Below are 24,328 nucleotides of genomic sequence, written 5' to 3'. Positions count from 1 at the left end.
TTATGTAAATACTTGAATATTGAATGCATTTATGTACAGGAGGGTTAAGAAATGAGGAGATTAGGCTACAGAAGGGAATGGGTGTATGGTGCTCTGTTCCTTGGCAGAGAAGTAGAAAGTTGCTCAACTTCAGGGATCCACAGTAGAATGGAAGAGGAAGATGTCAGCAGGCCCCTCCCCTGTTTGCTTGTTTTTTTTTCTGCTTTTTGTTTTTTGTTTTTTTTATCATAGATTCCAGGTCACCCAGTAGTTTCCCTCAGTTGGAGCAATAAAGATTTGGGTATGTTCATCTGATTTAGGGGACTATATTTTATATGTGTGTGTATATATATATATATATATATATATATATATATATAACTAAAAATGTATATTTTTTAATAAGAAAAGTAATGAAATAGATATTTCTTAACCAGTTGAATTTTGGGGTTGTTATAGATTGAATTGTGCCCCCCTCCCAAAATCATGTTCAAGTCCTAAACCCCAGTCCTGTGAATGTGAACTTATTTATAAATAGGATCTTTGAAGATGTTATTAGTTAAGATTGAATTAGGGCAGAGCCCAATCCTATATGACTGTGTCCTTATAAGGGGAGGAAATTTGGAGACAGAGGCAGGGAGAAAGATGGCCAAGTGTCCAAGGCAGAACACCCCAGACTGTCGGCAAGCCACTGCCAGAACACCGCAGACTTCAGAGGAAGCACGGCACTGCCGACATCTTGATTTTGGGCTTCCGGTATCCAAAACTGTGAGCTAATACATTTCTGTTGTTTTAAGCCACCCAGTTTGTGGCCCTTTGTTATAACAGCACTGGGAAACTAAAACAGCATTCCAAGAACCATACCCTCGTTCACAATACAGACCAGGGTCATGAAAAACAGTAGGTGTTCTCCTGCAGTGAGAACATCATCCCTGGACCAAGAGCTTGGACCCATCACCAGTATGTCATTTCCTGGGGAATCCTAATGCAGCTATAGACAAACAGGGCACCTTGTATTTCCTGTTTGAAGGCGTCAGGGAAACAATCTCAGTGCTCAGTGAGATGCTGGGGTCAAGATTTGCTGGCTTCAGGTGACTTAATACTTCCTGTGGCTTTTGATGTGAGGGGACCCAGGAACAGCTTTCAGTGCCCTAGGATTGAACACTTTTCGTTGTGCTTGCAGTTGCCTCAACCAGGATTCTAATCTATTTGAGAATTTTTGCACCATGTGAAGAATACCCCAAAGGCTTTATGAGAGAAAAACATGTACAACCCGACATAAAGATTTATGGGTTTTGGTGCAAAACATTCCAGTGGGGAGATTTTAAAAAATTAATTTGTATTCTAGGCATCACAACATGGAGTATTTGAAGCATTTAAGAATTTTAAATATGAGGGAGTATGCTGAATGCGGAAGTTATTCATTTGAAATAGCGTACTGGAGTTTAGAACAGGTGGGGAAACTCGATTTTTTTTTTTAATTGAAGAAATTGTTGCAGAATTGAGTTTTACTTTGCCCACACAGGAGTAGTAAGAACCAAAGCACCAGCCTTCATCTCTGCTTAAAAAGCTCTGTATATGTAATATTACAGTCACTTCTGCACATTCAATACGAGCCACCATGTATGTTTGTAAACAACTAAAAGCTGCAGCTAATCTTGAGCAATACACAAATGAACCATCTTTGAGAATGCCAGTTGCCTGCTAATAACATTCTAAAATTGCTCTCCAGCACTAATTGAAAACACAAATCCTCATCTCATTCAAAGCCTAACCACAGTACACCATTAGCTCACTTCAGTTCTTAATCTTCTGGGACACATTCTTGCTGTATCTTTCTTCCCCGAGGAGCAGCCACATTTATTACTGCAATTCAAATACCTTGAGATTTTCCTGTTGAAGAACTATATAACATTTCTCTAAGCATGTCAACACAAGAGCTGCTTAATAGGAATATCTGCCCCATTCCCACTGGAACAAGATAAAAAAATGACGATGTAATATATTTTTTGCTCATTTCATCCTAGATGCCTGAAGATAACACAGATCGAAAGAATATTTAAATTCTGTTTTGTTAAGACAGGCTACTTCTCAATAGAGTGGAGCAGGTAGGAGGTTATGGTTGCCTCTAGACAATTTGCCAGACAAGAAAAATGGCTTCGCAGCCCATCTGACAGTTTTATTCTTGTGGCTCTGGCAGAAAAATAGGCAAAAAAGATTGCAGAGGCGGCTGAGTGGAATACAGCACAAAAGTTCAGCAAAATATTAACTGGTTGTAAAATGAGTGGGAGGATGTAGTAAAGGAACTGGCATTTCAGTTATATAAAATCACTTATTACAACATTTTTATAGCCAAATTATGCTCCCTTTCTGTGCTGTATCTTTGGGTCTGTTGCCCAGAATAGATGGTAAAGAATCCCTCCATGAGGCACAAAATGTTTATATGGTAGGAGAGAGAAGCAGCAGCTATGAATCGTTTTATGGCTGAATCATGCTCTTGATCCCAATGAAGACCCCCTGGTAGTTTTGGTCTGATTTATAGCAGGCCCTGTGCTTTTACAGGCCTGTTCTTGCCCCATTTATTTGCCTGCACAGGCCTTCCTGGGCCTTCTAATAGACACTTGTAATTAATGTGGAATACTCTGATACTTGTAACGAGACAAGTCCATTTGAAGCCTTTACACAAAGCGGAGACAACAGTGAATGCTGCATGATTCCTGGTCCTTGAAGAAAATGACTGACTCAATAAAGTATTTTCTTAGATGATGGCCCACTTGGTAGAGTCATCCTCAGTTCATCCCTTTTGGCCAACCTCATTCATTAAACACGGGAAAAAGCATCCTCTCCTCTCCTGTGTAAGGAGTAATAAAGACTTGGAAATTCCCTTAAGGAACCTCTTCTTTAGCATTAAAATGGAAGAATACAATTAGGGGAGGCAGTTGAGCAGCTTACAAAAGGTCTAATGAACCTCTCTCTCTCAGATCTAGAACCACAAATCCCTGGTGAGGATTTTAGGATCTTAAGATTTGCTCCTCCACCAGTCCCAGAGAGTGTTGCTCAGCTCTCTGCTGATTATTCTGATAATGCTGACTTTTTCTGTACGCTTAGATAGGGTGCCTTGTTTGGTTTACTGAGATGGTGTTTGAGAATTGACTTTCAGCCATCCCGAGCCAATGACATCTGTCAATCCTGGGGTCATCAAAGTGGCCTCTTGACAACATATTCTTTCACTCTCTTCTAATTCCATACGTAAAATTTATAATTGCCTTTACTTTGGCCTTCAGGAACTGTGTCTGGGTTTAACAAAATCCCCTTCACCACCCTGGTTAATAGGGACTTTGGTGTTCCTTGTTTCCTAACTTTTAGATATGATAAAAAAGGAGATTAAGTCCAGCCATCAGGGTTTGGGTTTTGGCACAAGCATTAACTCATGAGGAAGCCTCAAGGAATTGTTTTAAAGCAGAAAGTTTAAGACTCATCCCTGATGGTGCACATGAAAATATCAGAATATCTGAGGTAACAAACCAAACATCAGATGGAAGGGAAGGAAGCAGCATTTATTGAGTCCCTGCTTTATGCCAGCACTGCTTAAAGCACTTCCCTAATAGGCTGCCTCTGTAGGGTCCATTCTAGTTTCCAACAAATGCTTCTTGCCTGCCATTGCTTCTCCAAGATCAAAATAGTTCAGTGACCTTCAAACTCATTTCCTAGCCAAATGGGGGCGGTTTTTACCCTTCCATTCAGTTTCTTTGCCCAGCTTCAACTCTGGAAACCTCATCCTGGGTTAAAGACCAAGCCTTTTCATTTCCTCAGGACACACCTATGGGTTATTTTGCATCATTCTAGGAAGCAGTATACTGCAGAGTTAAGAGTAAAAGTGGGCTCCAGAGTCAAGCTATTTTGGCTTATATCCTTGTTCCAACACTAAATAACTATGAATTTGGGCAAATTAACCTTTCTGACCTCAGTTTATTCACCTGTACAATAAGATGATAGTGGTGACTACTATACAAGGGTGTGCTGGTTTGTATATATTATGTCCCCCTAAAAAAGCCATATTCTCTGATGCAATCTTGTGGAGGCAGATTGATTAATCTTTTTGACTAGTGTGTGACCTTTTGATTGGATGTTTCCGTGGAGATATGACCCACCCAACTGCAGGTGATGACTTTGGATAATTTCCATGGAGGTGTTTCCCTACCCATTCAGGGTGGGTCTGAATTAAATCACTGTAGCCATATAAATGAGCTGGCAAACAGAAGGAACTCAGTGCAGCTGTGAGTGATATTTTGGAAAGCAACTGAGAAAGACATTTTGAAAAGGACCATTGAAAGCTGACATTTGGAGAACGCTATTTTGAAATGCAACCTGGGAGCAAGGAGATGCCATCCACGTGCCTTCCCAGCTAACGGGTATTCCAGATGCCAGTGGCCTTTCTCCAGTAAAGGTACCTTATTGTTGATGCCTTACTTTGGACATTTTCATGACCTTCAGACTGTAGCTTTGTAACCAGATAAACCCCCTTTATAAAAGCCAATCTGTTTTTGGTGTTTTGCATAATGGCAGCATTAGCAAACTGGAACACAGGGTTTTTGTGAGGATTAAATGAGGTGGCAGGTTGAAAGCACCTGGCACAATGCCTGGCATGGTGTAAGTGCTCAAAAAATGGTAGCTTTTGTTATCATTTTAGAATACAGTGGAAATATAATGGAATATTAGCCAGCTGTAAAAATGAGTGACGTTCTGATACATGCGACAACATGGATGAACTTAAAGACATCATGTTGAGGATAATTAACCAGATAAAAAGGACAAATATTGTATGATCTCACTGTTATGAAATAATTAGAATAAGCAATTTCATGGAGTTAGAAACTAGGATATAGGTTACCAGGGGCTGGGGTTGGGGTAGGGCATGGAGGTTAATGCTTTGGTTATACAGAATTTCTATTTGGGGTGATATAAAAGTTTTGGTCACGGTTTGTGGTAATGGGAGCATAACATTGTGAATGTAATTAACAGCACTGAATTATATATTTGAATGTGGTTAAAAGGGAAAATATTATATATATATATACACACACACATATATATATGTTACTAGAAGAAAAAATTAAAAAAAAAACATATGGTTGTACAACACAAATGGGAACTCTAATGTAAACCATGGACTATAGTTAATAGTAAAATTATAACAATTTTTTTTATCAACTGTAACAACTGTACCACACTAATACAAAGTTAGTATATATTAACTGTATATTTTGGGGACTATATATTTTGTGCTTGCTTTTTCTGTAAACCTATAACTTCTCTAATTAAAAAAGTTAGCTTTTATTATTATTTTAGAATTCAGTGGAAGATATAGTGGAATGTTATTCAGTCATAAAAAGAAATGAAGTTCTGTTGCATGCTACAACATGGATGATCTTTGGAGATATCACATGGAGTGAAATAAGCCAAGAAACAAAAAGACAAATATTGTGTGATCTCACTTATATGCAGTACTTAAAATAGTAAATTCAGAGAGGCAGAAAGTAGATTACAGATTACCAGGGACTGGGTGATAAGGGAAATGAGGAGTTATTGCTTAATGAGTATGAAGTTTCTGTTTGAGATGATGAAAAAGTTGGGATAATGGATATTGGTGATGGTGACACAATGTTGTGAATGTAATTAATTTTACATTTGCAAGTGGTGAAAATGAGAAATTTTGAGTTGAATGTACGTTACTACAATAAAAAGTTTTTTTTTTAAAAAGAATCACAGTTCTTACTAAAAAAATAGAAAATAAATAAAAAATAAAAAAGCATATCACCAAGTCCAGCTCATACTCAGAGAACTAAGCTTTTACTGCTGGGGGAAGGAATATCAAAGAATTTGTAATCACATGCTAAAACTACCACAATAGCTAAAAAATATTTTGAGGAGTTAAAAAAAAATACAGTGGAAGGATCAGTTTAAAGCACAGCGATTCCCTGGGTAACGTGCTTAAATATCCCCATGTGTCCTCACTTGTAAAATGGGCATATTAATGAGCTATTCCTGCAGAACAAATGACCACAAACTTAGCAGCTTGAAACAACCCACATTTACTATATACTGCACTTTCTGTGGATCACGAGTCTGGGCTCAACTGCGTCTCTGCAAAGCTGCAATCAAGACGTCAACCAAGACAAGGTTCTTGTCTGGAGACTCAACTGGAAAAGAGTCTGATGCTAAGCTCACCCATTTCCTTGCAGCTGTGGGACTCATGGCAAGTTGCTTTTTCAAAGACAACAGCAGTGCAAGAGAAAGACTTCAGCAAGATGGACACTACAGTGTAATCACACAGCTCTCCTCTCCTTTGCTGTATTAGGTTGGCTAGAAACAAGTCTCAGATGTGAACACCAGGAGCTGGGGCACATGGGGCCACTTTAGTGTCTGTCCTCCACAAGAGGGATGATAAAATAGAACCAATCTCATGGGCTATTGTAAGGATTAAACAAATTAACACATGTGAAGTATTTAGAATAGTGCCTGGCATGTAGTAGTTGCTCAATAAAGGTTTTTCATTTATAATCAGGCCTGTGAGTGGAGGAGAAAACTGGGTTGGTGTGGATGAATGAGGCTACTTTCAAGATTCATAAGTGGATAGATGGTCTCAAGCAAGCTTTATGCAGGGCTGATTTCCCCAAAGGTTTTAGATCAGCAGCTGCAAGCTCTGCTGTGGGTGGTGTTGAATGTCAACAGTAGGCGGTCCTTAGTCATGTGTAACTAATTTAAAGTATTGTGTTTTTATGCAAGTCTCTGTAATAGACAGTTTTGCGAATTGTGAGGGTGACTGGCTTGCCACCTTTCCTTACAACTATAATAAAATAAGCTGGGAAGCAAGGAGTATATTTGAATAAATTGGCATCCTCCTCTGTGATGTAACCAGGTGTTGGTTTGGTGCAACAGGTTGGCTTATAGGCAAAGCTCCAGCACTCCCAGAGCTTAAGTTAAGCTCAGCAATACTCTGGCCAAGCAAAAGTTCCCTGGTAAACAAAGAACACCACTCATGGATTTCCTTATTCAACTTGGAGACTTTTCTGTGCCAGGCTTTGTCCTAGATTCTAAGGGAACAATAGGAAGGAAAATTAGACAAGATTCACACTCAGGACAGTTTTGAAGTATGGCCCCAAAAGTCTTTGACACTCCTCACTTTCAGAAGATGGGTCTGTGACTTTTTTAATCTAGGATCTATGGCTTCTTGACCAATGGAATGTGGCAGAAATTATGCTGCACCAGTTTCTAATCTCAGGCCTTAAGAAATTTGCCACCTCCACTTCCATCTTGAGATGCTCATTCTTGAAACCCTGTGAGCATGCCACCACTGAGAGACCCATGTGGAGATGAAATGACAGCCAGTGCCACCTGCCAACCAGGTGAGTGAGCCATCTCAGAAGTGCATGCTCTGACTTCAGGGGAGCTGATGCTCTGTGGAACAGAGATGAGCTGTCCCAGCCAATCCCTGACCAGATTGCATATCTATGTGCAAAATATTAGTTGTTTTAAGCCACTTAGTTTTGGGGTGTTTTGTTAAGCAGCAATAATTAACTGGGACAATACCCTTACAGTTTGGAAGAGGAGACAGATATTAGTCAAAGAATAAAACTAGCAATAGTATACCTACACTCTAAGATAAGCATTGCACAGGAAACGAACATAGTTCTATGAGGCCAAATGACAAAGCAGACTGACTTAGTCTATACATTTGGGGAGGTGAGGTGATAGTTTGAGCTGAAATTGAAAGATTGGAAAGAAATTAACTAGTTGAAAGAGGGGGGCAGAAAACAGCTTGTGCAAAGGTCTCATATTGAGCAAGACTATGAGGTATTTGAAGAAGTGAAAGAAGGTCAGTATGGCTGGAGGGAAGAGGGAAGGAGTGATGTAAGGTGCTACAATCATGGGAGGCAGCATCCAGATGTTACAGTGGGCCTGTTCTAGGGTAGGCAATGCCGTGAATATTCCTGGGAGGAAAGTATGAGACTATGGACCCCACAGGCATGTGTGAGATGAGTTGGAAAGGGGTGGTGGTTGGCAAGGAATTTGGCACAACCTGCCCATCTTACCTATGATTGCAGCCCGTGGTGAGTGACCACACTTCTTGGATGCAGTGGTGCAGATTCAGTGAGGAATTAATTGTTTCTTGGCAGAAGAAAGGCTGAAAACCATTGTCTTAACAGTTTGAACTCCTTTTTTTAAATTGCATTTCTCAGCTGACCTAATTCAGTTAGCACACTGCAATGTCTTCAGGAGTTTTTAATAGATGCATAGGGGCTAGTGTTCCAAAGACTGCTGTCTATTTTTACATCTTTACAGTGAAGAAATTATTCCTTACAGCTAAGTATACTTGCTGAAATTTTAGCCTCTTTCTCTCCTCTTGCCTCTGTGGAGATGAGAACAACATTGAGCAGGGGCCTTTATGTACATGTCCTTCATATGCATGAAGACAACTCTGCATCTCTCTTTCCCACAACTTTTTTGATCATCTCTCATTTTGGTGGCAGCAACTTCTGCCCCTAACCCTCCGATTCACCCCTTTCTTCCTTTCTATACCAACAGCATGTCCACATCACCTCAAACCCCAGTGCCAGCTCTATTCAAGCAACACATTTTTGGAACACTGTCTTAATTTGCAAGGGCTTCCATAACAAAGTACCACAAACTGGGTGGCTTAAAACAATAGAAATCTATTGTCTCATGGTTCTGAAGGATAGAACTCTGAAATCAATATGTTGGCAGGGCCATGCTTTTTCTTAAACATATAGCATAGAACCTGTTTTGTGCCTCTTCTTGCTTTTGTTAGTTTGCTGGGGATGCATGGCATTCTCTCCTCTGTCTCTTTCTGCATGTATAGCTGTGTTGAAATTTCCTCCTCTTTTAAGGACACCAGTCTTATTGGACTAAGGGTCCACTCTATTCCAGCATGACCCCATTTAACTTGCTTAATTCCATCTGTAATGACCTTATTTCTAAACAAGGTCACATTCTGAGGCACTAGAGATTAGAACCTCAACATATCTTCTGGAGGACACAATTCAACCCACAACAGACATCTCTGTGCTGCAGACACTGGGTGCTGGGGACTTAGGAATGAGAAAGACTAGCATATCTGTCTGGGCAGGGCTGTAGTTCTCAATCCTGGCTGCTTACTAGAATCAGCTTTAAGACATGCTGATGCCTTGGCCCTGTGCCCTGAGATTCTGATTTGAAAGGTTTCTCACTGTTGGAGTAGGAGGTTACAAATGAGCAGGGAGAGGAGGCTAGAATGATCCATGTAATAATCAATTAGGCCTGGAGACATCAGGATGAACTCATGCTTAGCTTGGTATAGATACTAATGGTTACATATAGAAATATTTATCGATTTGTGTATATATGTATAGATTAACACATGTGCATATTATCTCCTTGCTCTCTCAGCTAAGAAGGCCTAGATGCAATGATACCCCAGTAGTGATGAGCAAACTTAGTACCCAGATCTTGGTTTCTAAAAATCATTCTCCAGAAAAAGATACCAGATCTCCTTGGAAAAATGTCTGATTTTAATACTGGGACAGTAAATATACAAGATAAAACTGTAGTATCTTGTAGTGCCAGAAAGTAAAGAAGTGCTCAAACTCACAATGATAAGGGTATGTCAAAGGGATAACAGAGGCCAACTGTAAGAGCTCCCTATGACTAAAGCTGAAACAATTTAATCAACAAAATAAAGTAATATGGGATTACAACCAAAAATATAAAACAAATATTCATGAGTCAATACTGACATACATAAATTATTGAGTAAATTAACTAGGGAGAAGAGGGAAATCTCTTATGCAGAATAATTCTGTATAATTTATGCCCTCAAGGAAGTGGAGCATAACCCCCAACTTCTTAAGTGTGGGCTGCACATAGCGACTTCCTTCCAAAGAGTACATACAGCGTGGACAGGGGAAAAGGAGTAATTTTAATGTGGAGAAACTTGACAAACAGTATTCCAGCCAGATAATCAAGGTTAACATCAACAATGATAAGTCATGTTGAAAGTATGTACCTTTGATATGTTGTGATGAAAATGGCACTTTGTACCCCCAAACCCATAACTCTAGTCTAATCATGAAAAAATCATCAGACAAATCCAACTTGAGGTATGTCCTATAAAATCCTTCACCAGAACTCCTGGAAACTATCAAGGTCATCAAAAAATAAATAAAATTGGAGAAATTGTCACAATCTAGGGAAGACTAAGAGTACAGATGATTAAATGTAATGTGGTATCCTAGATGGGATCCTGGAACAGAAAAAGATATTAGATAAAAACTAAAGAAATGTGAATAAAATATGGACTTTAGTAAATATTGTGTCAGTATTGGTTCATTAAAGGTGACAAAGGAACGTGAATAAAATATGGACTTTAGTAAATATTCTGTCAATATTGGTTCATTAATGGTGACAAAGGAACCATACCTTGTTTTTGGATAATGGTTTTTAGAAACCAAGATCTGGGTACTAGGTGTTTTCATTGCTCCTGGGTGTCACTGCCTCCACGCCCTGTCAGCTGAGAGTGACAGTGAGCCATGGAAGATGTTAACAACAGAATCTGCATATGGGGTGTATGTGAATACTCTATACTATTTGCTCAATTTTTTTCTAGAAATCTAACAGTGTTTTAATTTTAAAAAAAAATAAAATGTTTCTTTATATTTTGATCACCTCCATATTGTTTCTCTGCTGGCCAACTCACTAGACTGTAAGTTCTTTGAAGGCAAGGAACTCTGATTTTATGTTATTTTAGTGTGTACTAAAAAGTTCCACATACAATAGTTAGGCAACCAATGTTTGTTAAATTTATTGCTCTGGCCTGATAATATGTAATTTTAAATAAGTTTCATTTATAAAATTGAGAAAAATGTAGTTAAAACAAAAAGAAACATTAAAATCACTCATGATTACATGATGTCTGAGAAGATCACTATTAATGTTTTCATATTATTCTAGATGCTCTTTCTGATCCACTATAAAATTGGGATCATATACAACCTACTGTTTTGAAACCTGTTTTCACTTATGAATCTATTATGAACTTTTTTCCATGCCATAAATAATCTTCTTAGAGCATTACAATGAGAATTTTCATGGCTGGATAATGTTTAATTGCTAGATCTGAGTTAAAACATAGGGAAGGAAAGAAAAAGGCAGAATAAAGATAGGGGAGAATGGGAGCAGTTGTAGGTGATAGTGGCAGCTATAGCGTGAGCATCAGGAGTTCTTGACTTGCTGGTATGGGGGGAAGTTTTGGCAAGCAGAGGGAAAACTAGTTCTCCTTGACCTCCCAAATCTGCTTTCCTCCAGACAAAAAGATCGAGAGAGATAATTTCAGTGTCTCTTTTCCATTGCAAGTAAGTGGAAAGGATATTCACTGGCAAGTTGAATGGCATCCTCAGTGCCATGCTATGTCTTCAACTCATTAGATGGATGATTCTGAGGCTCAGAGGTTGGTTGGCAGACACCGAATAGCCATGTTGTATCTTTGTAGAGCTTGAGCTTTTTTCAGCTTAAAGTCAATTTCTGGCCCATTGGTACAGTGTTGGAATGTTGGCAGGAAAGAATGGCAGAGGTACTGGTTTCTCCTGCTGTCCTCAGTGTATATTAAGTACCAAGTGACCAGTAGGAGATGGGATTTGACTCCTATACTGCACATCCTCCATCAATTTCTACCGAAAAAAAAGCCAAGTTCCCCAGAGCCCAGCAGTTTCTTTCTCTGTAGAACTAACTGGACCTGGGAGAACAAATATCCAAAGTAATCTTGACCCAGCTTTTAATCAGCACAATGCTTCTATTTGTTCCTTAATCATTTATCTGGAAGCAGAAAAAGAAATCAGATATGGCTTATGAAAACCAGTTGCTGGGTCCCAAATAGTGAGCTATCCATCCCCCTTCAGGCATTTGGAAGCAAAGTTGAAGGGAAAATTATATCTGAGTGGGTTGTTGTGAGTGGATGCTTATTTTTGGCTGCCGTAACAAGGGACATCTAGAAAACAATGATTGTTTACAGGGGATAGTGAGGAAGACAGTCACGAAAGTGTGGGACCAGTATGGATGTGGGGTTTTGAAGAGCATATGGGTGTCTGCTGACATTTGAGAACTTTTTTCTGATTACAGATGTAGGAATTAAATATGTAGGCATTTATTTGGCATTTAGTAGTGCCAAATTGACAGCTGATTCAATCTGATGGGAGAAAAACCATGAATTGATCAATCCTTTTGAGAAAGATATTGTAGGATCATGTAGATTAGTGTTTATGGGGGTTTGGGAATGTATATGGCCACTGAAAACCAGCCTTTCTGAAATACTAGAACTTCAAAATTATGCTGTTTGCTGTAGAGAATATGTCAGGGTCATGAGAGTCCATTTTAAATTCATGCATTAGAGAAATAATTAAGGTCCCATAAAAGGTGTCTTAACTGTCAGAGAATGTGTGTTATTGGAATATGTATTGGGAAAGTGGAATCAGAAAGTTTGGTTCCAAGTTCTTGCTGCATCACTTCCTGTCTGTACGACCACAAACAAGTCACAGAATTTTTCTGAGCCTGTTTCCTCCTCTATAAAATGAGAATGCTGATAATAATACAAACCCTACAACCTCTACCATGGTGTCATAAGAATGAAATGAGGATGATGTGAAAGCCTGATGTAGATATTATAATTGCAATGTGAAATGCTGGCACAGACCCCAAACTGGTGTTGCTGTGTGGTGGTGCTACTTCTGATTGAGGAAGCTTAAAGACCCTGAAAATGTATCATTTAATTGTGAGTTCTTTTATGAACTTTGTTCACATAAGCTCTGTCCTAGAGCAATAGGAAAAGCTTTTGCCTGTAGGCATTCTTCCAACAGCATGCAAAAAAACTTTTCAAAAGGGAAAGAAGCCTTTACAATGAAGAAGGCATGACTCAGTCAGGCACTATGTTTAAGTAGAAGTTGTTTGTGGTCAGATCAAGTAGACCTTGAATTCCAAACTGGTATAGTGAATAATTTCAGGGTCAGTAGTTGGCCAAAGGGCTAATGAGGGGAAATCTTTCTTATCAAAGCTGCGTGGTCCTCACCAAGAAGCCATCTATTTGGCCAGACCCCACAGCCTTGACCTGGAGAGGAGACCATGAGGACTCACAATGAGGGCTCCAAGGATACAAGTTCTGGGAATCCCCTCATTTTGGATTGTTACTTAAATCCTTTTAACAAATACATCCTTGCTTTCTATCTCCCACTACTGAAGTGTAAGCTCCTTGAAAACAAGAATGTGACTTGTTCATCAGCAAGAAAATGTGTCAAATGAAGAAAAAATGCTTGATTTGGAGTTAGGAAAACGAGGTTGAAATTCCATCTCCAAAACTCATTAGCTGTACAACCTTAGGCAGGGAGCTCCTAAACCCCTCAGAGCCTTAGCTTCTTCTGTGTATAATGAGAATTATTGTATTTCCAACAGGGTAATTTTGCTTTGTTTAAATTTATTTAATATTTTTACTATGTGCTAGGACATATGTGTTTGCTGCTTTACATGTACTCACTCTTGAAGCCTCATAACTCAATGAAGTATATTATTGTTTCCATTTTGCAGACATAATCATTTGCCATTTTGCAGAAACACTGGCATGCCCTGGCACTTAGTCCTTGCTTGTTCTTTTCTCTTTTCTATTTAGACTCACTCCCTGGGTGATGTCATCTGATCTCATGGCTTTAAATACCACTTAGATCCTGATAACTTTCAACTAAATATATCAAGCCTAGACTGCTTTCCTGAACTTTGGACGCACATACCCAACTGCTTGCTCAACGTCTAATAGGCATCTGAACATGACCCAGACCGAGCTCCTGATACTTTAATTGTGCTCCTTTTCCAGTTACGTCCTTCTCAGTAAGTGTTAACTCTGTTCTTTCAATCAGCCAGGCCAAAAACTTGGAATCATCCTTGAATCCTCTCTTAGTCTAACCTTCTCCATCCAATCCATTAAAAAATCCTGTCACCTCTACCTGTGGACCCTCTCATCTGGGTTTCCACTGCTACCCACCCTAGTCCTAACCCATCATTGCTTGTGTGCATTATTGCAAAAGTCTCCTAGCTGGGTCTCCCTGCTCTGACTTTGCCCCCAATGGCCTATTCTCAGCACAGCAGCCAGGGCAATGTTGTTGGAAGGTTAAGTCAGATGATGTGTCCCCTCTGATGACTTTCCGTTTCCATCAAATCCAAGTCCTCACAGGGATCAAAAAAGAATGACCTATAAGGCATGGCATGATGTCTCTGCATGTTTTCTCTGTCTTCATCTTCTACCAACCTTGCCCTCCTTTACTCTTTTCCAGGCTCCTTGCAGTCTGGCTGTTTCTCCACCACGCCAGGCACATTACCTCCTCAAAATCTTTGTGCTTGGTGCTCCCTCTGCCTGGGATTCTCTGCTCCCAGACATCCACATGGCTCTTTTCCTCACTTCCTTTAGTCTTGACTCAAGTATTACGTCTTCAGTGAGGCCTTTCCTGGACACCTTTTTTAAAACCACAATGCCCGTCCCAACACTTCTGATCCCCCTTCTCTGATTTAACTTTCTTGTTGGCATGTATCGTTATCTAAAGTATTACATATTTTACTTGTTTATTGTTTATCTTCTTATATAAAGAAAACTCCATGGGGGCAAGGGTTCTTATCTTTTTGTTCACAGCTTTGTCCCCAGTGTCTAGAGCAGTGCCTGACTCTTAATAGGTGCTCAGTAAATATTTTTGGAATTAATTAATAAGGAAACTGAACCTCAGAGAGATTCAGACTTTGCCCACACTCAAAGTCTGGATACAGGTGAGATGATTTACAGTTTGAACCTAAGGTTTCTCTGAGATGGAGAAAAGCAGGATTCAGGCCCTTTTGGCTTTGGTCTACTAATTTCTGAAAGCTCCGAAGTGCTGCTCTTGCCAAAAAGTGTTTTCTATAACTCTCAGCAAGGGTGCCCCAGTGAGTAAGACCTGCCAGGCTGCCTCTGCATGACAAGCTGACACGGCTAACTCCTGGAGTTCAGTGTATAACCAGAATTCATAGCCCTTGACACGGCCTGTCAGCTTCCACTGCCAGTGGTTCTAAATTTGTATGATCTTAGCATAATTATCCCAGTTTTTGTCATTCCAAAACTGCTAAGTATGCGGTGGCTGTGCCATGTTAATGGGCCCTCTTGGAAGCAGATGACATATCATGAAATATTTATTAAAAGAACAAGTGCAAGCTTTTTTAATTATTACCATTGACTCCTTTCCCCTCCAAGTCTAGGAGAGGTGAGTCTGTGTACTCCAGAACTGCTTGAATATGATAATTTCCTTTTGATCTTTAATTTTCATCTTATGCATTTGGGTACATTTTATGGATTCCTTGAAAAGCTCCACTCAGCCTCACTGGCTGCTTGTTTATTTTCCCCCATCTGCACTGCCTATTGTTTTATCATTTACACTTCTTAGGCTGTTTCAGATGAATAAATATTGTCCCAAATGCTCCAGCTTAATATAACTATTATTGCTTATTAACTCTCTTGGCTAGAATTAGCCAGAAAATATCCTCTGGAGCGGTTCTCTGTTTTTTTATATTAATATTAAAAAATCAGTTCTTTCTCTGGGACCCCCGAAGTGTATTCCTGACTGTTGAGACAGAGACCTTGGACACAAGTTAATGACTTTAGATTACAGAGCCCTCACTTGTCACTTAAGGGAATTACCAGTTCTTGGGTAGCTGAGTAGAATTAGGAAGTGAATTGTGACTCAGCTTTTCACAGGACCCCTGGAGCTCATAAGAGGAAAACAGACCTTCTTCTAACCCAGGTCCCCCACCTCCTTTTAATCTCCCTGATTCTTTCCTTTATTCTCTCTTGCCCCATAGCTCCTTTCTCATGTGAGTATGAGAAACACATGGTGAATTGCCCAGGGTATGCACTTCCTCAAAACAGAACCTGAGGATGGAAAGCCTGTTCTGGGGGAGGATATTTACATCTTTAACTGTACAGTCACAGTTAAACAGGAAAGCCATGGCAGCTCTCAAGTTCCTTATGTCCTTTCTCCACTGTCTTAAGCCTGCCACTTTTTGGAGAAGGCAAAGAAACTGGTCATATAGAAACTTTTGCTCTAAGATCTCAAAATATTCATTTATTCTTCTACTCTCCTCTTGAGGAAAGTAGAAGCTAGTCTTAAAATCCCCATTTCATAGATGCAAAAGCTGAGGAATTGAGAAGCTATGATCCGAAATCTGAATGGAAACTGAGGGTAATTGAAAGGAGTATTTACTATATACCAAAAAAATATATAACACATATAAGACATAAAATACAATAGTAAAATGAACACTGAGGCCCTACTACCCAATTTGAGTATTAGAACAGTGTTAAAACCATTGAATTCACTTGTTTGTACTCACCAGAGGAAGTACTGTCCTAAATTTTGTATTATTGTTTCCTTGCTTTCTAAAAAACTGTTACCATGTATACATTTATATATACATTTCTAAACAACATATTATTTCATTTTGGTTGTTTTTAAGCGCTATAAGATGGTAATATTTTTGTAAGTAGTTTGTTATGACCTACTTTTTTTTTCACTAATGCAATAAAACCCCACCATAAGCAATACCTGTGGTCCAAAAAATTTAAGCACATAATATGCAGGGTCATGTTATTTGCAAACTAATGAAATGTGAAGAGCAAGCCTGAAAAGTGAGTTGGCTAGAATTTGAAGTCCAGATGCACAGTATAAATCTATTCTGATCCTGACTGTGGTTTGGCACCATCTGGTGGCAGTTGCCTGCTCCTGCTTGAATATTAATGGGGACAATTCTGTGATCTGCATCACCATTTGGAAGAAAGCCACTGAGTAAAACCAACTGACCTGCACTAGACTATAATAAGATTATTTTTAAGCCACTTGGATTTCAAGTTATTTTTTAGAGTGGCTGTTGTTAGTTATTCTCACCAATGCAGCCACTTTGAGTCCTAATAATGGTTTTAAAATTTGTGCCTTTTCTGTTTGTCTCTTGATCAGCCCCACTAGAGATTTGTTAACTTTATTAATCATTTCAAAGAACTGACTTTTCCATTTAAAATTTGTGGGTTTTATTTTGCTTTTAAAAAAACATTCCTTCCACTTGCTTTGAATTTTGTGTTTTTATTTTTCTAAAACCTTTAACAAGTTGCTTAGATCATTAATTTTCAACCTTTTTTCTCTTCTTATGCAAGCATCTAGAGTTATAAATTTTACTTGAAGTACTACTTTTGGTTCATGCCACAAGTCTGGGTTTTGTAATTATATCAGTCAGGAGAGGCTAGATACGCTGCAGTAATAAACAGCTCCAAATTCTCATTTGGTTACAACCACAAAGGTTTATTTCTCACTCACATTATATGACAAACATGAGGTGGTTGGGGTCTCTTTTCAACACTGTTATTATGCAAGACCAAAGCTATCAGAGCTGCCACTATCTGGCAGAAATGGAGAGCTCTAGAGAGTCTTGCATAATTAATTTTTATGGCTTAGAAGTGGACACTTCATTTCTCACAACCTATTGCTACAAATAATCCCAGTTCTCTACCCAATCTCAAGGGTACTAGGAAACCTGTTACTGCTAAGTGCTCAGAGGCAGACCACTGGATATAAATGGTGAAGCATAATAATAACTAACAAACTATTACTTCCTTATTATTCAATGCTGTTTATTTTAAAATTTCAATCATGATTTCTTCCTTAACTCACAAATTAAATTTGTATTTTTAATTTACATATTGTAAATGTTCCTTTGTATTCTTTTATTGCTAGGTGCAGAGTTCTAGACATGCCTACTGAATTTAGTTTCCATATACATCCACCAAATTTATATATATAATGTAAGTATTTGAGATTTTTAAAAGAATTGTCTCACGCGGCTGTGGGAATGGGCAAGTCCAAATTCCATTGGGAAGAAAGGAGGCTGAGAACACTGATGAAGGTTTTCAATGAATTCCCCAGCAGAGGCTGACTGGCTGAAGTAGAGAAGGAAAGTCGCTCTTCTGACTGCTGAAATAATCCCTTCTTTTAATGCCTTCAACTGATTGGATGAGATTTTTCTCATTGTTGAAGACAATCTCCTCAGTTGATGGTGGATGTAATCAGCCATGGATGTAATCAGCTAACTGATGATTTAAGTCCACAAAATATCCTCACAATTAGGCCAGTCCTTGCTTTATCAAACAACTGGACACCATAAGTTCACACATCAATTTAACCATCACAACATATTTTACTATGATAGTGGATTTGTCGATTTTTTCCTGTAGAACTCAATCTTATCTTAATTCATTTTCCGAATTTTATTGGACTCATTCAAGTTTGCGATTGTTACGTCTTCCTGGTTAGTAGAACCTTGTATCATCATGTAGTGACTCTCTTAATGCTTAATATTTCTATTTTGTCGGATACCAAATATGGGTATGCTGTCCTCTTTTGTTTTGTTTTGCTATGTTTTTCTGATGTATTTTTTTTTCCATTTTTTGTTTCCAACCATTTTTGCATCATATGTTTTAGTTATGTCTCTCCTAAACATTAACATATATCAACTGATATACATTTTTTACTCTAGTCCAATTATCTCTGCTCCTGTCAAATACATTTGTTTATTGAGTTTACTCTAACATTTTGTGGGTTTCTACCATTTAATTTTGTGTTCTTTATTTGCCTGCATTTTAAATTTGATCCTTCTTCTGACTTCTAGTCTATTTTTGGATTGGTCTAGTTTTTTTATTATTCCATTTTTATCTTCTGATACTTTGGAAACTGTACACTCTATTTCTATTCTTTCAGTAGTTTTCCTTGAAATTTTCTATGCAAACTTGCCTTTGAAAAGTCTAACAATATCTTGACTCCATTCTATCGTCTGTATTTTCTTATGTAGTTACCTTACCAATGCTCTTTATTTCTTCAAGTGGATTCAAGTTACTGTCTAGTGTCCCTGGCAGTACTGAAGGCCTTAGGGCAGGCTGCTAAAGATAAACTTTCTCAGTTTATCAAGGTCCATCACTTTTGCCCTGAACTGCCCCATCTTGAAAGGCATTCAACAAATTGGAATTCTGTTACATAGGCTAAATCTCACAATATCTGCCAAGTCTACATTTTCACTTAAATGAGATTCCTTCCACATAAATCAACATTGAGGCAATACAACCCTGTCCCACCACTGATAGTTCCTAAAGTGGGCACCTGACTCTAGGCAGCCAGTGGGAAAGCTCTATGCAACAAGAATAATGATTACCTGGATCTTTCGGATTCTCATCCTCATGAGGCTCAGCTGTATGTAGTGCCTATTCTTTCCATGACTCCAGGTTATCAGGCTCTTCATGTTCAAAAGATTGAAATTTCTCTTGTGGGAGGAGAGTTAACAGGGTTTTGTTTTCCAAACCCAGGCTAAGAGAGACATATGCTTCGTTTTCCCAAAGGCAATGTCTTACCCAGTGTATTAGTTAGGGTTCTCTAGGGAAACAGAATCAATAAGAGGAAGAGGTGTCTATGACTATAAGATTTATAAAAGTGACTCACGCAACTGTGGGTATGCACGTGTCCAAATTCCGTCAGGCAGATAGCAAACTGTCAACTCCAAGGAAGATGTCCGATGAACTCCTCAAGAAAAGAACCGGCAACTTCAATGATCTCCTCAGGAAACGCTTCGCTGGGCAGCCAAAGAAGAAGTGAAGGTCCTCTATCTGTCTCGCTTATAAGTCTTCAACTGATTAATTGGATTAAATCCAGCCAATTGCATACTCTTATTGTGGAAGGCATGCCCTTTGGTGAATCATCAGTCACAGCTGCAGTCAATTGACTGATGAGTTAATAAACCAGCCTGTTGGTTTATTAACCAGCCACAAACGTCCTCACAGCAATTGTTAGGCCAGTGCTTGCTTGACCAGACAGCTGGGTACTATCACCTGGCCAAGTTGACACATGAACCTAACCATCACACCCAAGATGGGAAATGAGAGTGATCTCTCCCCGGGCAGGGAAGAATATTTCTAAATTGCCTGCAGGTGATAATAAAAAAGAAGACTTATGGATTTTATTATTATTTTTACATTTTCTATAGATAAGGAACCCTCTTATTGTCTGTACTCAGGATTGACTGTTCTTACTCTTACAGCTACTCTTGGAATGTTGCTATCAAAAGGACAAGCATCTAGGGGTTGATGAGCAAGAGCTGGGTTCCTCATCCCTAGGATGATAGGAGAGGGAATATCTCCCTCCCACATAGCACCTAGGAAAGGAAGACCTATGAAAATCATGGCATGTGGATGCCTGGAGAGTTAGCACTCTATGCTGAGGCCTTGAGAGCACATATCCCAAAAAGAGTAGATGCCATGATCATCTTGGAATAAATGATGAGAATTTAGCCAATGAACATGTTTGCTGATATTCACATGGACTATGAACATCAGAAGTTCTTTCCCAAGTGTGATGATTAGGTTCATGTGTCAGCTTGGCCAGGTAATGGTACCCAGGTGTCTAGTCAAGCAAGTACTGGCCTAACCATTACTGCGAGGACATTTGTGGCTGGTTAATAAACCAGAAGGCTGGTTTATTAAATCATCAGCAATTGGCTGCAACTGTGACTGATGATATCAATGAAGGGCGTGTCTTCCACAATGAGAGAATGCAGTCAGCTGGATTTAATCCTATCAGTCAAAGACTTTTAAGCGGGACAAATAGGAGACCTTCACCTCTTCTTCAGCTGACCAGTGAAGCATTTCCTGAGGAGTTCATCAAAGTTGCCAGTTCGTTGCCTGAGGAGTTCATCAAACACGTTCTTTGGAGTTGCCAGTTTGCTGCCTGAGGAGTTCATCAACATCTTTATTGGAGTTGCCAGTTTGCTGCCTGCCTATGGAATTTGGACTCGTGCATCCCCACAGTTGTGTGAGACACTTTTATAAATCTTATATTCATAGATATCTCCTGTTGATTCTGTTTCCCTAGAGAACCCTAACTAATACACCAAATTTACTGGATTTCCATAGATTCCAGGGTTCTTATTCTTCCTTTTCTCCAAAATGACTAAGATTGGATTTTCCACTGTTGGGCAGGGGGCTGGTACTAGATTTTATTTGATTTAGAAAAGTTAAGAAGGTTTTGATGTGGAAAAAGTCTTGCATCTGTGTGTCAAGAAGCAAAGTCATATCTATTACACTCTCTTGCTTATTTCCATAATTATTTTTATAACACTACTGTATTGAGGAAACCTGAATGATTGTTTATTCCCTAAAAACAAAGGGGGCCAAGCTAACTCAGAATATATTTCAAATTGAGTATCCCAAAGAAAACAGTTTGCTGTTTCCAGGTCAAAGGAGGGAAATACACAGTATCACATGGAAGTTAGTGCCTCAGAAAATGAATTGCCAGCCCCCAATTCTTTCCCGTTAATGGTACCTGGCCGGTCCCCTTACCTAGGTTCAATCAGACATTCTGGGCAGTAATAAGTAGGGACCTGAACATAAAAAAGACAGGTGGGTTCTCAGGGGAAACGAGGAAAATATGGAAAGTAAATTTTGTTTCCACAAATACAAAGAATCTTCTTCTATCCATCCTACTGAGGAAATGCTTACTTGGAAAGTCATGCATTTTCCTGTAGCCTGTCTGTCCCTCTGGACAGTATGACCCTCATTCAGTGATACTTACATATCTTGATGGTTGCTGGCACTTACAAAGAAACATCGGTGCCTTCCTGACCTTGGCCTTACTATTCAGTTACTTCTGGGTTCCCAGACTTCTTTAAGAGTAGGCCTCCAGAAGCCCCCGTTTACCCATACCTTTTTGCTAGAGTTTTCTTCCAACAAACACACAAGGGAAGTCACAGAGTGTGGATGACATGATCCCTGAATAATACAGAGTCCAATCAACCATCTAACAAGAGAGATTTAAATTCTCACCTCCATGATAAAATGCTCTCCCTCATCTACAGAATTAGGATTTTGCCACAGCAACTACATCAATTCAGTCAGTCTCTTAGGCAAGCCTGAGAAGTAGATTCTCTCACACACAGCTATTTTCTAAATTCTCTCATGTTTTGAGAGAAGCTACATTAAAATTAGGCTAGATTGACTTACTCAATGCTGGAGCCAATTTGAGATTAGGTATTAATGGCTGCTTTTATTTATTTATTGCTACATAAAATCATCCTGAAATTTAGTGACTCCTACTTTGTGTTGGTCAGAAATCCAGGAAGGGCTCAGCTGGGTAGTTCTTACTTGATTCTCTCTTGAAGTTGAAGTCAGATGTTGTCTGGGGCCACAGTCATCTGAAGGCTTGCCTGGGGCTGAAGGTCCTCTTCCAAGATGACTCACTCACATTCCTGCAATCTTGCCTGCTTTAGGTTGGAGGCCCCAGTTGTTCTCCACTTGACTGCTCTAGTGTTCTCATGGCATGGTGGTTGGCTTTCACCAATCCAAGTGAAAGGTGGAAGTTGTTATTCCTTTTATGACTTAGCTTTGGATGTCATTGCCACTTACACTGCATTCTGTTGGTAGACGCAGTTACAAACATGTTCCAAGCTTTAAGAGATAAAAACATAGACCCTATCTCTCAATGAAGGTGTGCTACTGTTGTTGCACTGTAAGAAGAGCATGTGAGATGTGATGTATATTATTGTGACCATTTTTGGAGAATATAACCTGCCATAATAGCTGATAAAACTTGCAATGAGAATCCCAGGGGTATTCGTTGGAAACAGGGGTGTTGAGGATTGAATCATGTCCCCTATAAAAGGCAAGTTCAGGTCCCAACCCCTGGTCCTGTGAGTGTGAACCCTTTGAAGATGGTATTTGTTATGGTGTGCCCAAACTGAATGAGGTTGGCCTTAATTCAATATGGTTGAAGTCCTTATCAGCAAAAGAAATTGGACACGGAAGGAGGCGCCATGGGGAGCAGCCAGAAGTTGGAAGTCAGTAGAACCCAGAAGAGAAAGGAAAAGATGCTGCCATGTACATTACTATGTGACAGGAAAGCCAAGGAACCCCAAAGATTGTCAGCCAGCCAGAAGATACAGACACTAAGTATAAGCAAGACAACTAGCCTCTGAAACGAAGAGCCAATGAATTACTCTTGTTAAGCCAATCCATTTTATGGTATTTGTTTTAGCAACCAGGAAACTAAAACAAGGAGTTTTCTAGTTTTCTGAGAATACAAAGCCTTACCACAAAAATCTGAACACATAATGTTAGGAATTAAGATTATTTCTTGCAACATAATCTAGGACAACCCACAGACACTGTATGGGAGATTCAGAAACGAGTGAGATTTAGGAATTGATTTGGGAGATCTCACAGTTGTGAGGAAGGCAGAAGGCTAACATTTACAATTTGAGAATGTTCAAGTCTTTCCCATATTTGCTTAAAATAAAAGATTCTGAGATAGTTTTTGCTTAGAGAAGTTCTGACTGCATAAGAAAGATTCTTTGGGCTTTGGGGATGCAGAGTTAGGAGAATGAGGCTAGAAGGGTGGGAGGTAGGGGTGGAGACTGAAATAGAAGGGAGGAAAAAATAAAGCATTTAAAGTAATCTACTTAGCCAAAGTGAGTGAGAAGAAGGAAAGCAAGCTCTTTGGCCTGGGATGAGGCAAGAGTTTGGAGTGTAATTTGACAGCTGTTCCAGAGAAGTTGCTGGTTCTGAGGGTAGGAGAGGAATGATAATTTCATGTGTTTGGACTATGTGTTAGATTTTTAATATTCTTGATAGATTGGGGCAAAAATGGGACTCCCTGTAGATTAATTTTGCCCACTGAACTGTGCTTTCAGAATGTGATTTGTCCCAAAGGCTGAACCACTTGGGTCCCAGGGTTCTAGAACCCAGAAATTAAAGGGTTGTTTAAAAGTGTCATCTCTGGAGTCATACAGATTTTGGTACAAATCCTGGTTCATCACATACTAGCTGCAAGACTTGGGGCAAATTATCCATCTCCTTTGGGCATCACTTATCTCCCCCAGGAAACAAGGAAACAAGGTAACTCATTTCTAAACCTTCTTTATTAAAATGCTATCTTCTCTAACATTTTAAATACTAGGCTTGATGCAGTAGATTTAGTCCCAAATCATATGACTTCCTATAGTTTGGTATCCAGGCAAAATCAGGGCTTTGAAAAATAGAGTCCCTGGCACGATAATAAGAGGAGTTGCTTAAAATAGAGGTTCTCTAGTGAATCCAGGGCAAAGGACTCTTCATTTAAGACAATTAAAGCTTTGCAGTCCTTGCTGTGGAAATTGGGGCATTCTATCTGGTTCCTAGGCTTCTGTTTGGCATTACCATTCACATCGGGGAGGAAAA

The 24,328-nt window shown here is 39.3% G+C and overlaps 1 long non-coding RNA gene across 2 annotated transcripts in view; it reads left to right on the top strand.

Annotated features, from left to right (window-relative positions):
* Positions 1-24,328, top strand: part of LOC119506993 — a 108,114-nt gene that overhangs the window by 79,335 nt on the left and 4,451 nt on the right. Inside the window, exon 3 of one of the 2 annotated variants that reach the window (XR_005211090.1) lies at positions 17,814-17,864. The exons of the other annotated variant lie outside the window; for it this stretch is intronic. This is a non-coding gene — a long non-coding RNA (uncharacterized LOC119506993). Of the gene's footprint in view, positions 1-17,813; positions 17,865-24,328 lie in introns of those variants that run through there. 2 annotated transcript variants of the gene reach the window in all.

This window comes from Choloepus didactylus, chromosome 1, assembly GCF_015220235.1.
Source record: "Choloepus didactylus isolate mChoDid1 chromosome 1, mChoDid1.pri, whole genome shotgun sequence".
Taxonomy (NCBI): Eukaryota; Metazoa; Chordata; class Mammalia; order Pilosa; family Megalonychidae; genus Choloepus; species Choloepus didactylus.
Note: the sequence above shows the minus strand (reverse complement) of the source record. Positions and strands in the feature narration are given on the sequence as shown.